The following is a 12,821-nucleotide window of genomic DNA, read 5'->3' as shown; positions in this document are numbered from 1 at the left end:
GAGCACTGCAGAAGAGCTAGGCGCCCACAAACGATAGGAACAAAAACACAGGGGGGTGGAGAAATATTAATAGGGAGGAGAAAAAGAATCAGGTAAAGTCACAGGTTCTGAAGTTTGAAACATTTTACACTGTAATGTGAAAGAAATGTATCTACAGAGACTGTGGAAAATACTGTATATATTTTCCAGAAATTCAGTATTTATATGTAAATAGATAGCCATACTATATTTAATAATATTTATGCCATAGAAAACGGAAAGCCTGCGTCTGCGCAGAAGGGACTCGCCATCTTGGTTTTGAATTGGATACAACGTTAATATAATGGGAAGAATTTTTCGTGCTCTAGAGGTTAAAATTGGATTGACACCTCTCAAATAGGAGGCGAAATTGTTGGATGTGCATTCCTGCATAACTTGAGATATCAGACGACTGGACAAGACAGCTCCAGGAACCTCAGATAAGCTCTCTTGATTTGTGTATAATTCTGGCCAGTATTTTCATAAATTTAGTTAGTGAGGTTTTTCTGAGTATGATACAACTTAATATCCAGTCAAATTGGCGAGTGATATTAAGATATATATTCCTTCTGTTATGTATATGTGAATTTATATATAATCATTTTTTAATATACAGTCCACAAATTTATATATTTACCAGTATTCCTGGTGTATGTATATGTATATTTCGGGGCTAAAGCTCCCGCTTCACACACGGAGGGCCCGGGTTCGATTCCCGGCGGGTGGAAACATTTCGACACGTTTCCTTACACCTGTTGTCCTGTTCACCTAGCAGCAAATAGGTACCTGGGTGTTAGTCGACTGGTGTGGGTCGCATCCTGGGGGACAAGATTGAGGACCCCAATGGAAATAAGTTAGACAGTCCTCGATGATGCACTGACTTTCTTGGGTTATCCTGGGTGGCTAACCCTCCGGGGTTAAAAATCCGAACGAAATCTTATCTTATCTTATCTTATCTTAATAGGTCCAGAGCAACTTGTGGTTATGACAGTAGTAGGTATCGAAGGGGGACATTTTTTGCGACCTAGGTGTCCCAAATTCCTACTTGTCTATGTAACATTGATAAATAATAATTATCTTTGTTATCATTTACTGTTATGTACATGATTAGTTACATTCAGATAAATGCAATTTTCCACAGAGACAAAGCCAGGACTAAGATTCATACAAGGAAAGTTGTGTATAAGGGAGATTCAACCAGACGGCGACTGTGAAAGCTAGAAGTAGGGTAGACAGTTTTAGCAGAAAACCAGTCAATAGGATGACTGTGATCTCTGACATGGCAGAAAAGAGCATTGTTGGTGTCGGCAAGCCTAACACTACTTTTGTGCTCCTTGAGTCTGGATTTTACCTGGAGAGGGTTTCGGGGTTCAACGCCAGCGCGGCCCGGTCTGAGACCAGGCCTTGTGGTGAATCAGAGTCTGATCAACCAGGCTGTTACTGCTGGCCGCACGCAAGCTGACGTACGAACCACAGCCCGGTTGGTCAGGTACTGACTTTAGGTGACTGTCCAGTGCCTTCTTGAAGACAGCCAGTGGTCTATTGGTAATCCCCCTTATGTATGCTGGAAGGCAATTGAACAGTCTTGGGTCCCAGACACTTATTGTGTTGTCTCTCAGTGTACTCATTGCCCAGTGGCCCGGTGGCTAAAGCTCCCGCTTCACACATGGAGGGCCCGGGTTCGATACCCGGCGGGTGGAAACATTTCGACACATTTCCTTACACCTATTGTTATGTTCACCTAGCAGCAAATAGTACCTGGGTGTTAGTCGACTGGTGTGGGTCGCATCCTGAGGGACAAGATTGAGGACCCCAATGGAAATAAGTTAAACAGTCTTCGATGACGCACTGACTTTCGTGGGTTATCCTGGGTGGCTAACCCTCCTGGGTTAAAAATCCGAACGTAATCTTATCTTGCTTTTCATTGGGGGAATGTGGCATCTCCTGCATAAAAAAGAATCACATTATACTGATTATGTGGAAATATAAACACATATGCAGTATAATGTGATCCTTTATTGACTATGTTTCGCCCACACAGTGGGCTTTTTCAAGTCACAAACAGAACTACCTGGGGTGGAAGGAACGCGAGTATTTATAGTCCAGTTCAGAATGCTGAGGTCAGGTGGAGAATGCTGCATCTGATGATGTACCGAGTGGGGTTATAGAGTCTAAAAACTTGGGTAGCTTGGAAATGAGATTGGATAAGTTTGTGAGCAGACCTTCTACAGTGTTCTTATGTGGGATAGCGATGAAGAAGTTTCTTGGCAAGTGGTTCAGCTATGTTATAGAAGCCACTATTCTGGTTGAAGTTGTCGGATATAGAAATAAGTGATGATTCCAGGATTCTTCGGTATTGAGTGTTGAAGATTGAGACACTTATGCAGCATATGGGAATCTTTATTCAGGAAACGTTTCGCCACACAGTGGCTTCATCAGTCCAATACAAAGAGGAAGGCGTAAGTGTTGTCTTCTGTGGCGATAAGTCTTAAGTTTCTGTAGTTTATCAAGTGGTTGTGTGAATTACGGTGTTGTACACAGGCATTCCTTGTGTCGTCAGACCTGCTTGCGTATTGGTGTTCTGAAATACGTGTTTGGAGGTCCCTTGATGTTTCGACCACGTATAACTTGTTGCAGTCATTACAAGGGATTATGTATACCCCTGATGAACATCAAAATGGTATACAATACCGACAGGTTGTTAGGTAAGACACATATGCAACAGTTAGACAACTTTATTCCGAAACGTTTCGCCTACACAGTAGGCTTCTTCAGTCTAATACAGAAAGTAGGCAGGAACAGTAGAGATGTGAAGACGATGTAATCAGTCCATCACCCTTAAAGTCGTAGAATTTGAGGTTGTCAGTCCCTCGGCCTGGAGAAGTTCAGTTCCATAGTCAGGAACTATCTGAAGATCAAGCGACAGTGCGGAGACTTAAATACTGTCGGAAGGAGAGGCGCAGGGTAGTAGTAGTAGTAGTAGTAGTAGTGAGAGGCAACTGAGAGGTCATGTCCCTCTCAGATCCAACCCTTCTCACTTGAAAAGCTTGTCCAAGGTGTTTTCTGTACCAAGATGCCACGTGTTGCAGTGTCTGACAAGATGAACATCAAAATGGTATACAATACCGACAGGTTGTTAGGTAAGACACATATGCAACAGTTAGACAACTTTATTCCGAAACGTTTCGCCTACACAGTAGGCTTCTTCAGTCGAATACAGAAAGTAGGCAGGAACAGTAGAGATGTGAAGACGATGTAATCAGTCCATCACCCTTAAAGTCGTAGAATTTGAGGTTGTCAGTCCCTCGGCCTGGAGAAGTTCAGTTCCATAGTCAGGAACTATCTGAAGATCAAGCGACAGTGCGGAGACTTAAATACTGTCGGAAGGAGAGGTGCGGGGTAGTAGTAGTAGTAGTAGTGAGAGGCAACTGAGAGGTCATGTCCCTCTCAGATCCAACCCTTCTCACTTGAAAAGCTTGTCCAAGGTGTTTTCTGTACCAAGATGCCACGTGTTGCAGTGTCTGACAAGATGAACATCAAAATGGTATACAATACCGACAGGTTGTTAGGTAAGACACATATGCAACAGTTAGACAACTTTATTCCGAAACGTTTCGCCTACACAGTAGGCTTCTTCAGTCGAATACAGAAAGTAGGCAGGAACAGTAGAGATGTGAAGACGATGTAATCAGTCCATCACCCTTAAAGTCGTAGAATTTGAGGTTGTCAGTCCCTCGGCCTGGAGAAGTTCAGTTCCATAGTCAGGAACTATCTGAAGATCAAGCGACAGTGCGGAGACTTAAATACTGTCGGAAGGAGAGGTGCAGGGTAGTAGTAGTAGTAGTAGTGAGAGGCAACTGAGAGGTCATGTCCCTCTCAGATCCAACCCTTCTCACTTGAAAAGCTTGTCCAAGGTGTTTTCTGTACCAAGATGCCACGTGTTGCAGTGTCTGACAAGATGAACATCGTCTTCACATCTCTACTGTTCCTGCCTACTTTCTGTATTCGACTGAAGAAGCCTACTGTGTAGGCGAAACGTTTCGGAATAAAGTTGTCTAACTGTTGCATATGTGTCTTACCTAACAACCTGTCGGTATTGTATACCATTTTGATGTTCATCTTGTCAGACACTGCAACACGTGGCATCTTGGTACAGAAAACACCTTGGACAAGCTTTTCAAGTGAGAAGGGTTGGATCTGAGAGGGACATGACCTCTCAGTTGCCTCTCACTACTACTACTACTACTACTACTACTACTACTACCCTGCACCTCTCCTTCCGACAGTATTTAAGTCTCCGCACTGTCGCTTGATCTTCAGATAGTTCCTGACTATGGAACTGAACTTCTCCAGGCCGAGGGACTGACAACCTCAAATTCTACGACTTTAAGGGTGATGGACTGATTACATCGTCTTCACATCTCTACTGTTCCTGCCTACTTTCTGTATTCGACTGAAGAAGCCTACTGTGTAGGCGAAACGTTTCGGAATAAAGTTGTCTAACTGTTGCATATGTGTCTTACCTAACAACCTGTCGGTATTGTATACCATTTTGATGTTCATCTTGTCAGACACTGCAACACGTGGCATCTTGGTACAGAAAACACCTTGGACAAGCTTTTCAAGTGAGAAGGGTTGGATCTGAGAGGAACATGACCTCTCAGTTGCCTCTCACTACTACTACTACTACTACTACTACTACTACCCTGCACCTCTCCTTCCGACAGTATTTAAGTCTCCGCACTGTCGCTTGATCTTCAGATAGTTCCTGACTATGGAACTGAACTTCTCCAGGCCGAGGGACTGACAACCTCAAATTCTACGACTTTAAGGGTGATGGACTGATTATATCGTCTTCACATCTCTACTGTTCCTGCCTACTTTCTGTATTCGACTGAAGAAGCCTACTGTGTAGGCGAAACGTTTCGGAATAAAGTTGTCTAACTGTTGCATATGTGTCTTACCTAACATGTATACCCCTGCAGAGGGTGGAAGCTTGTCCTTTCTATCACTGGTAATGTCCTTGATGGTCGTGGTTGTGGAGGTAGATACTTGAAATGAGGTATTGGAAAAGATGTTGGAAACGTGTTTGGCAATGGAGTTGGTGGGGAGGACTATGTATCTCTTCTCGGCAGTGTCTTCTTTCCAAGCTACCCAAGTTTTTAGACTCTATAACCCCACTCGGTACATCATCAGATGCAGCATTCTCCACCTGACCTCAGCATTCTGAACTGGACTATAAATACTCGCGTTCCTTCCACCCCAGGTAGTTCTGTTTATTGACTTGAAAAAGCCCACTGTGTGGGCGAAACGTAGTCAATAAAGGATCACATTATACTGCATATGTGTTTATATTTCCATTGTGTCGGTATTTTATACCATTTATTTCCATACTGATTATGTTTATATTTCCACTGTGTCAGTATTTTAACCATTTATTATCAAGAAAGGAGGAACACTGCAGAAGGACCAGTGGCCCATACAAAACAGGTCCTTATCAAAACTACCCCTTCCCAAAGCTACCTAAGAATTTACTCCCGTACCCACGACACCAATCAAACCCAACCCCTCCCTCTCATATATTTGTCCAATCTCTTTTTAAAGCTACCCAGGGTCCTAGCCTCGATTACCCTACTCGCATCGACCACTGTTTGAAAACTGGTACTTACCTATGTCTTTTCTAAATGTAAATTTATCCAACTTAAATCCGTTATTCCTGGTTCTTGGAAATAAATGGTATAAAATACCGACACAATGGAAATATTAACACAAGCAGTATAGTTAGGTAAGACACATATGTAATAAAGTTGGTAGAATTACCGACAATATGTAAAGTAAAAGGACACAAGTGCAACTAATGTGACATTTATTGTGGCAACGTTTCGCTCTCCAGGAGCTTTATCAAGCCATTACAAACAATACATGGACACAGAGGGTATATAAAGGCTCAGAGTGAGGTGAATACTAGTGAGGTACCATTTCGATGTTCACTAGTGGTAGTAGTAGTAGTAGTAGTAGTGGTAGTGACAAAATTCGTACATGAGTAAAAGGATATAAAAGCTATTACTTGGGTAACATAAAAATAGGTTGGACAAATATAAACTGGAATGAGGCAGCTTGTTTCAGTGTTCACTCTCTGTGCTTTGTGTAGTATAACAGGAGAGACTATGTGATGGCAGGGTTTACTGTTTTCAGGAGGATTCTTGCTAAGACTTCGGAGATGGTGAAGCTGCCGTTGTTTTGTTTAATTGTATTCGAAACAGCGATCAGTGCTGATTCAAGGCACTTGCGTGTGCGGAAATTATTTTCTTTTATCACTAATTGGGCGTCTCTGAATTTCATAAGATGATTGGTGGAATTTCGGTGTTGTACACAGGCGTTGTTTAAGTTGTCGTTCCTACGTAGGTGAAACAGCAAGAAACCTCGACACCCGCCTCAATGAACATATATACGCATGTAGGAACGACAACTTAAACAACGCCTGTGTACAACACCGAAATTCCACCAATCATCTTATGAAATTCAGAGACGCCCAATTAGTGATAAAAGAAAATAATTTCCGCACACGCAAGTGCCTTGAATCAGCACTGATCGCTGTTTCGAATACAATTAAACAAAACAACGGCAGCTTCACCATCTCCGAAGTCTTAGCAAGAATCCTCCTGAAAACAGTAAACCCTGCCATCACATAGTCTCTCCTGTTATACTACACAAAGCACAGAGAGTGAACACTGAAACAAGCTGCCTCATTCCAGTTTATATTTGTCCAACCTATTTTTATGTTACCCAAGTAATAGCTTTTATATCCTTTTACTCATGTACGAATTTTGTCACTACCACTACTACTACTACTACTACTACCACTAGTGAACATCGAAATGGTACCTCACTAGTATTCACCTCACTCTGAGCCTTTATATACCCTCTGTGTCCATGTATTGTTTGTAATGGCTTGATAAAGCTCCTGGAGAGCGAAACGTTGCCACAATAAATGTCACATTAGTTGCACTTGTGTCCTTTTACTTTACAAGACACATATGCAACAGTTAGGTATCTTTATTTCGAAACGTTTCGCCTACACAGTAGGCTTCTTCAGTCGAGTACAGAAAAGTTGATAGAAGCAGAAGATACTTGAAGACGATGTAATCAGTCCATCGTCTTCAAGTATCTTCTGCTTCTATCAACTTTTCTGTACTCGACTGAAGAAGCCTACTGTGTAGGCGAAACGTTTCGAAATAAAGATACCTAACTGTTGCATATGTGTCTTACCTAACAATCTGTCGGTATTTTATACCATTTTAATGTTCACAAGCAGTATAATGCGATCCTTTATTGACACAGTTTCGCCCACACAGTAGGCTTTATCAAGTAACAAACAGATCTGCCTGGGTGTTGTTGTTGTTAAAGATTCGCTGGTATTTTCCCGGCCCGGGCCCTTCCAAGTGGTGGCCCGGCATTGGCTCCCTGTCTAGGGAGTGTCTGAGACCTAAGTCTCCCATGGGAGGAGGCACAAGTACCCCCCTCATCTTGTAAGGTACATACTCGGGCTCTGGCACCAACCATGCCCTAGAAGGGCAATGCATGGTGTCGATCGTGCTAGCGCTGTGCTCTCCTGTGTGGAGTGTCGTGTGTTGGTGTTCATTTTCATTCATGTTGATTCGCAGGTCCTTCTGGCCCAGGTCTTCTCCAGATGGTGACCCGGCAGTGGCCCCCCGGGTGGGGGGTGACGATAATCATCTTTCTTCTTTCTTGGCCCTCCGGTTGGAGGATGTCGTCTTCTTCTATCTTGCGCTGACTTCCCCAAAGAGAAGCGCAGTCGGGCAGAGGCAGCAGTTACAGGGTTGATTGGAGCCACACCCCAGCTTTAGCGGACAGCAAAGAGTGCTGGGTGAGTGGTCATGGATAGTCGTGCTAGACGAGGGTACCGTCTTCAAGGTCCCTATTCTGAAGCATCCTGAATTTCCTCTTTGAGGTGTACTTGACTTCCACAAGGTGTTGGGTGTTGGCAGTGAGTAGTCTGGTCATGTCTGCAGTGGTGTATGTAGCAGTTTGGTCGTAGGTATACTTGACTGTTCCGTCCTGGAGGTGATGATGGATTTCTGGAGACAGCATTGTGTTCTTATACTCCTTGGTTGTGTAGAAGTACACACCCTTCAGATATCGGACTTGTTGTGGTGCAGCAGTGTCAGTGACAGTGGCACCGTGAGGTGCATCCACAGTGTCTTGTGTTTTTGCTTTCTTGGCTGGTGGCTGAACTGGTGAAGGCGAGATTTCCGACTGGTCAGTTGCTCTAGCAGTGGATGAAAGCGGTAGTGGACTCTCATTGGTGGGTTTTGCCGACGTCTCAGAGGTCTCTGATTGGTCCATCTCTGTGTCTAGTGGAGGTTGTGACAGCGGTGGAGCAGCGGTGATGCTGGTAATATTTGCAGTAGATTTTAGGATCTCAGTGGAAGGTGGTGATGCAGGGAATGTGGGGCCAGGCATATTATTTAGTTTGAAAAGTTCATTGATGGTGGTGTTGAAGGAACCAGGCTCAGCTGCATTCTGTACATGAGCATACATAATGCAACAAAGAATCTTGGTGGAGTCGGCAGTAGGTGCTGGCAGGGAAGTGGTGGGAGCAGCTTTCGTGGCATGTAGTATCTTGGTAGTGTCTGCTTGAAGCTTGGCGATAGCAGAATATGTGGTTGCTTGTGGGTTGGGTTTCTTTTGTTGTTGTTGTTTCTTGAGTATGTCTCTTCTGGTAGGGCACCTGGCAGCAAGAGTATGGTGGTCATTCTTGCAGTTCAAGCATTTAGGTGGTGAAGCAGTAGTGCAATTCTTGAAGTCATGACCCTCACGGCCACAGGTGGAGCAGAACTTCTTGTCCTTGGTAGGACAATCATTTGTGGTGTGTAAGTATGAGTAACAATTATAGCACTGTGAGATATGTTGGAATTTCTCTGCTTCGATGAAGGCTGGGTTGATGTGGAAATAGTGAATAGCCAGGCCTTCAGCGAGAGCTCTGGCTGCCATGTTGACGTCACTGAAGGTGACCTTCAGCATGGATGAAGCATTAGGTATTTTAGTAATGAAGTCCACCTTGGCCCAAGGGTTCTTTGCTTCGATAGATGACTTGATTTCTTCAGTGGCCTGTACAGTGATAAGGTTGTCGAGTCGCTTGAGGAACACAGTTCTCCTGGCCCTCAGTGCTGGGGAAGTCAAGACAAGAAATCCCTGGTCTCGTAGAGTGGTAGTAGCAGTGGTGGTAAGTAGTTTCTCAGCCTCTGTGTCGTCTGTACAGACGACAACAAAGGCCTCTTTGAGCGATAAAATCGCATTACATTTGACTTGCAGCCTGCCACTAACGACAGCTGCAAGTGCTAGTTTGGACGACTCATTGGTTATACCACTCGCTGGTTTGATCTTTACTCTGTTAGAGTAATGCATCGTGAGTAAGCAGTGCCTGGATGACTGATAAGCGATCTCGTACCTTTCTGTCTGCCTGGGTGAAAGGTACGTGAGTATTTATAGGATGGAGTCAGGTGGAGAATGCTGGGTCAGGTGGAGAATGCTGCATGTGACAATCTTCCGAGTAAGGTGACAGAGTCTAGGACCTTGGGTAGCTTTATAAAGAGATATGACAATTTTCTGAACACTATATATGCTGCTCAAAGAACGTTTATCCCGTATAAAGAAATTAGATCAAATAGAAATGACCCAAAATGGATGAATAATAGGCTGAAATATCTACTAGGGCATAAGAAAGGAATTTATAGGCGTGTCAAAAGAGGTGGGGGTCATCTTATGAATCAGTATATTGACATTAAGAGGGACATTAAAAAGGGGATAAGAAAAGCTAAAAGGGACTATGAAATTAAAGTTGCTAGGGATTCTAAAACTAACCCAAAAAGTTTTTTCCAGGTCTATAGAACAAAAGTTAGAGATAAGATAGGTCCCCTTAAAAATAACTATGGGCATCTTACTGACAAAGAGAATGAAATGTGAGAGTAAGACACATGTGCAACATCTGGGTATCTTATTGTAGACGTTTCGCCATCCAGTGGCTTTATCAATACAAATTCTAGGACATAACTTGAAGACAGTAGAACTATGTACAGAAGATGAGGTAATCAGTCCCTCAACCTAGGAGTAGGTGCGAAGAGCACCATAGTCGTGGAGATTCTGAAGCAGAAGAAAGGATCCTGGCGCTTATATAGTAACGTCAGGTGTAGCAGACGAGGGCATATTCACTGGTAGGCGGGATTCCCCAGTGGAAGTAGGTCCTTCCCAAAGAGATGGGTTAGTTGTAGTAGTAGTTGTCGTAGTCGTGAAGGTTATGTACATGTCCTCAGAATTAAGATTCCATGATGTTGCAGTGTCTGACAAGTTGTGTACGAATGGTATACAATACCGACAAGATGAGATTAAGACACATGTGCAACATCTGGGTATCTTTATTGTAGACGTTTCGCCATCCAGTGGCTTTATCAATACAAATTCTAGGACATAACTTGAAGACAGTAGAACTATGTACAGAAGATGAGGTAATCAGTCCCTCAACCTAGGAGTAGGTGCGAAGAGCACCATAGTCGTGGAGATTCTGAAGCAGAAGAAAGGATCCTGGCGCTTATATAGTAACGTCAGGTGTAGCAGACGAGGGCATATTCACTGGTAGGCGGGATTCCCCAGTGGAAGTAGGTCCTTCCCAAAGAGATGGGTTAGTTGTAGTAGTAGTTGTCGTAGTCGTGAAGGTTATGTACATATCCTCAAAATTAAAATTCCATGATGTTGCAGTGTCTGACAAGTTGTGTACGAATGGTATATAATACCGACAAGATGAGATTAAGACACATGTGCAACATCTGGGTATCTTTATTGTAGACGTTTCGCCATCCAGTGGCTTTATCAATACAAATTCTAGGACATAACTTGAAGACAGTAGAACTATGTACAGAAGATGAGGTAATCAGTCCCTCAACCTAGGAGTAGGTGTGAAGAGCACCATAGTCGTGGAGATTCTGAAGCAGAAGAAAGGATCCTGGCGCTTATATAGTAACGTCAGGTGTAGCAGACAAGGGCATATTCACTGGTAGGCGGGATTCCCCAGTGGAAGTAGGTCCTTCCCAAAGAGATGGGTTAGTTGTAGTAGTAGTTGTCGTAGTCGTGAAGGTTATGTACATGTCCTCAAAATTAAAATTCCATGATGTTGCAGTGTCTGACAAGTTGTGTACGAATGGTATATAATACCGACAAGATGAGATTAAGACACATGTGCAACATCTGGGTATCTTTATTGTAGACGTTTCGCCATCCAGTGGCTTTATCAATACAAATTCTAGGACATAACTTGAAGACAGTAGAACTATGTACAGAAGATGAGGTAATCAGTCCCTCAACCTAGGAGTAGGTGCGAAGAGCACCATAGTCGTGGAGATTCTGAAGCAGAAGAAAGGATCCTGGTGCTTATATAGTAACGTCAGGTGTAGCAGACGAGGGCATATTCACTGGTAGGTGGGATTCCCCAGTGGAAGTAGGTCCTTCCCAAAGAGATGGGTTAGTTGTAGTAGTAGTTGTCGTAGTCGTGAAGGTTATGTACATGTCCTCATGGAATTTTAATTTTGAGGACATGTACATAACCTTCACGACTACGACAACTACTACTACAACTAACCCATCTCTTTAGGAAGGACCTACTTCCACTGGGGAATCCCGCCTACCAGTGAATATGCCCTCGTCTGCTACACCTGACGTTACTATATAAGCGCCAGGATCCTTTCTTCTGCTTCAGAGTCTCCACGACTATGGTGCTCTTCGCACCTACTCCTAGGTTGAGGGACTGATTACCTCATCTTCTGTACATAGTTCTACTGTCTTCAAGTTATGTCCTAGAATTTGTATTGATAAAGCCACTTTTCAAGGCAGGTGAAATTGCCGACCTAGAAAATGTACAGAGAACTTTCACGGCGCGCATAACGGAGATAAAACACCTCAATTACTGGGAGCGCTTGAGGTTTCTAAACCTGTATTCCCTGGAACGCAGGAGGGAGAGATACATGATTATATACACCTGGAAAATCCTAGAGGGACTAGTACCGAACTTGCACACGAAAATCACTCACTACGAAAGCAAAAGACTTGGCAGACGATGCACCATCCCCCCAATGAAAAGCAGGGGTGTCACTAGCACGTTAAGAGACCATACAATAAGTGTCAGGGGCCCGAGACTGTTCAACTGCCTCCCAGCACACATAAGGGGGATTACCAACAGACCCCTGGCAGTCTTCAAGCTGGCACTGGACAAGCACCTAAAGTCAGTTCCTGATCAGCCGGGCTGTGGCTCGTACGTTGGTTTGCGTGCAGCCAGCAGCAACAGCCTGGTTGATCAGGCGCTGATCCACCAGGAGGCCTGGTCACAGACCGGGCCGCGGGGGCGTTGACCCCCGAAACTCTCTCCAGGTAAACTCCAGGTAACCTTCACGACTACGACAACTACTACTACAACTAACCCATCTCTTTGGGAAGGACCTACTTCCACTGGGGAATCCCGCCTACCAGTGAATATGCCCTCGTCTGCTACACCTGACGTTACTATATAAGCGCCAGGATCCTTTCTTCTGCTTCAGAATCTCCACGACTATGGTGCTCTTCACACCTACTCCTAGGTTGAGGGACTGACTACCTCATCTTCTGTACATAGTTCTACTGTCTTCAAGTTATGTCCTAGAATTTGTATTGATAAAGCCACTGGATGGCGAAACGTCTACAATAAAGATACCCAGATGTTGCACATGTGTCTTACTCTCATCTTGTCGGTATTATAT

Source organism: Cherax quadricarinatus, chromosome 56 (genome assembly GCF_038502225.1).
Source record: "Cherax quadricarinatus isolate ZL_2023a chromosome 56, ASM3850222v1, whole genome shotgun sequence".
Lineage (NCBI taxonomy): Eukaryota > Metazoa > Arthropoda > Malacostraca > Decapoda > Parastacidae > Cherax > Cherax quadricarinatus.
The sequence above is the reverse complement of the archived record's forward strand: the minus strand, read 5'-3'. Positions refer to the sequence as shown.